General features: G+C 42.6%; 1 non-coding gene across 1 annotated transcript; it reads left to right on the forward strand.

The window, feature by feature from the left end:
* The first annotated feature begins 694 nt into the window (after positions 1-694).
* Positions 695-801, forward strand: LOC141589419 (small nucleolar RNA R71). Its single transcript, XR_012520358.1, has one exon. It is a non-coding gene; the product is annotated as a small nucleolar RNA R71 (small nucleolar RNA).
* The last annotated feature ends 2,744 nt before the right edge of the window (positions 802-3,545 follow it).

The raw sequence follows: 3,545 nt of genomic DNA on the forward strand, positions 1-3,545 counted from the left end.
GGGGTCACTTGCGGGAGTGATCTCACGCCCTAGTTTCGCCCTTCGTGGAACCCGCCACGGAAGGGGATGTGCACATTAATGAGCAGGGTTATCGCTCGTACGATGAGCGGGGCTTAGGTGGGAACGGCTGCGGTCCCCATCGGCGGGAGGCGGTCCAAAGTGGACGATCGGTGATAGATTTGGTTGGATTGTTATGATTGTGGTTGATCTGATGTCATGGTTTGTGTTGTTGTTGTAGTTGCCGTTGCCTTGTCCTATCTCAGTACTGACCTTGTGTGGTTGTTTGTTTGTTATGTGTCTGCCGTGATCCCTTATGGTGAGCAGTCGGTCTTAGCAGGTGCTGGTGTTGATGATAGCTGGAGTCCGGGCAGGGACGAGTCCTCACGAGATTGTTTATAGTGTAGAGTAGCTTCAGAGTTGTACCTTTTATATCGTCTTTTGGTTTAAATCAATTGTAACACGACTCAATAGTTCTTTTATTGACGTTTGATAATTACTTACCTCGGGCGACCGAGATGGTAACGCCCTTATATGCTAAGGAAGGCCTAGTTAAGGCTCCTCTGAATATCGGGGTGTTACAGTGCCCTCTTCATCATTCAAGTGGTCAAAACCTCCCCCCGCGGAGGCATTTACCATCTCCTTAGTTCTTGGTAGTAGAGTTTGGAAGAATGTTTGAGTAATGTACCATTCCGGTATTCCATGGTGGGGGCAACTTGCTATCAAATCTTGATAACGGTCCCAAGCCTCACCTAAGGACTCCCCATCCTCTTGTTGGAACGTATGGATCTCGTTGCGGAGCATCGCGGTCTTTGAGGAAGGGTAGTACTTGGCCATAAATGCTTGAGCCAAGTCATCCCAAGTAGTGAAAGTATCCGGTGGGTGAATGTTCAACCACCGGTCCGCTTTGCCCGTCAATGAAAACGGAAACAACATCATTCTCAAGGTGTCTTCGGACACCCCATTCTTCTTCATCATTGAAACTTTCCTTTTAAATTTCCGGAGATGGGCATGGGCATCTTCCTCAATATGACCTCCAAACAAGTCCTTCTCAACTAACCCGACTTGGGCGGGATGCATTTCAAAGTTGTTTGGGGCCAAAGTGCCAAAGTTGATGGGATTACATGAATCATTATGGTTAGGCCGGTTATGATCTCTAAGAGCCATTTGTGGTGGGTGGTTTGGTTCTTGATGTGGTGGTGTTTGAGGTGGACTATTGTAATTAAGGAAGTTATGAAAGGGGTTTTCTACTAAAGTCTCAATTGTGGTATTTGGTTGAACCGTAGTTGTTGTATCAAAATTTTGTGGGATGTGTGAGTTTGGTTGATCAATGTTTGCTTGGGTGGAATTGTTCCTCACTCTTTCAAGGGTCCTAGTCCTCAAGGTCCTAAAAAGCCTCTCGGGGTCGGAGTTGAATAGGAGAGCTTGATGATTCCTCCTAGGCATACACTTGGCAAATCGTAAGTCCCCTAGTGTTCTTACACACTAGGGAAAGGCAAAAATCACACACACTCTACAAACAACAATCAACTACTAAAGCAAAATGACAATTGAGACAAGATTAAAGCAAAGACTCTAAATGAAACTAAGCATAACCTAACGCCATCCCCGGCAACGGCGCCATTTGATAGTAGGAAATTTGTCGTCTACTCCCTATATCAAAACTATTTGTAAAACCCGAAAAAGCGTAGTATTTAGTCGGGTCGAACTCAAGGACTACGGGGGTTGCTACAAAGTTCAATTATGAGTCAAGTTTAATCAAAATTAAGAGTAAAGGTTTTGGTTATAATCACTAGAGCAAAAGACAAACAAGATGATGATAATGAATACGGTTAATTAAAAGCTAGGGCCTTCGGGGTCATCAATATGGGTTAGGGGCAAGCATGAAGATCAAAAAGGGTCAATGGTGAGAGAATAACCTAAGATGAAGAACCAATGTCTTGGATGTCTTAAGGGTGGCTACTAATTTTCATTAAGCATCCCTCCTCTCCTAACATACATCAAGACTCCCAAAAACTTTCATTCTAAGGGAGAATTAAGCAATAAATGAAGAAAGGCCAAAGCTTTCACTTGAGCAAATCAACAAACACCTTGAGTGCAATGAATAGGAAAGTTAAACAATTTCACCAAAGACCAAAATGTTCAAAGAATCATGCCCACAAATCCCATAAAGAATCACCCTAAACCCTAGAAGGGATCTACTCACTCATGTTAAGGGAAATTATGCTAAATAGAGAAGAAAAGCAAACAACACAAGGAGAAGACATAATGAAGGTTGTAACAAAATCAAAAGACAAGGAAAATGTAAACAAATGATAAACAAGTAAAAGGAAGGAGAGAAATTATACCAACAAAAGGAAAGATGGAAGCTTGATTGATTAATAAGAAGGAAAACCCTTCAAAATCCCCAATACAAACTTCAACAAACAAGTGTAAACAATTGACTATTACTAGAACTAACTAATTCTTGCTAAATATTAATAATAATTATTGAAAGATTAGAACTTGATTAAGGAGATATTACAATAAATATGGAATGTTTTTCAGATCTAGGGTTGTGTGCAAAAGGGTTTAAGGAGGGGGTATTTATAGGCTATCATTGGATTAAGGGAAGAAAGAATGAAAAAGCCCAACTCGTGCTTTGCGTGTCTCTGTGCTTGGCGGGCCGCCGCCCGCCTCCTCTGCCGCGCCGCGCATTGCTTCAAAAACGAGAAAATGAAGGTTGCGTAATCCCTGCCGGTGGGCGGCTGCTTGGCCTGCCGCCGAGAATTCCTCTTCTTGGGATTTTCTTCCAATTCTTAGTGTCAGGTACCCTCTGCCGGTTGACCGGCTGCCGGCTACCTGTGCCGGCAGCGCGTTGATTGAATTTTTGGCCAAGAACTTCTTCACAATCTTGACTAAGTATGGGATTGTGTTCCCTGCCGGTGGGCCGGCTGCCGGCCTGCCGGCAGAGAACATCTCTCTCAGCTAGCTTCCTCTTTTTCTCCATATAGCCACATCCTCTGCTTGGTGGGCGAGTCTTGGGCCCGCCGCCCGGAGGATTTCTTCTTCAAATTCCTTCATCTCCCTTTTCTTCATGTAAAGGCATTAGAATGCCTTTTCTTGCCCCAATTCCTCCATACTCGGCTCGGTTCCTACAAAAGGACACACAAAATGACAAGTACGGGGATCGGGCTCAAATGCAAGGAAAGGCACACGAAACCGACTTGTTATGAGCCGGAATGCGTAAAAGAAAGAGGGAAATAAGGTGCAAATAATTCATATATCAAATATCTTTAGTTACACATTATTAAAAATTATAAAAATTTGATATTCTTATAGCATTCATGACGATAAATCAAACAAGATCTCACATGACTATATTTTGTCTTATAGATTAAGAATAATATCGAAGATTTCCTACGACCATGAATAGTGCCAAAATTCTCAATGTTACCATTGGTGTGGTATGGAGGGAGTAAGTGATTTAAGTCGAAACAAATGCGATAATTTGAAAAGAATGACTAAAACATGGTTTAATGTACAGAAGAAAGGAAGAAAATAAGAAA

Source organism: Silene latifolia, chromosome 6 (genome assembly GCF_048544455.1).
Source record: "Silene latifolia isolate original U9 population chromosome 6, ASM4854445v1, whole genome shotgun sequence".
Classification (NCBI taxonomy): domain Eukaryota; kingdom Viridiplantae; phylum Streptophyta; class Magnoliopsida; order Caryophyllales; family Caryophyllaceae; genus Silene; species Silene latifolia.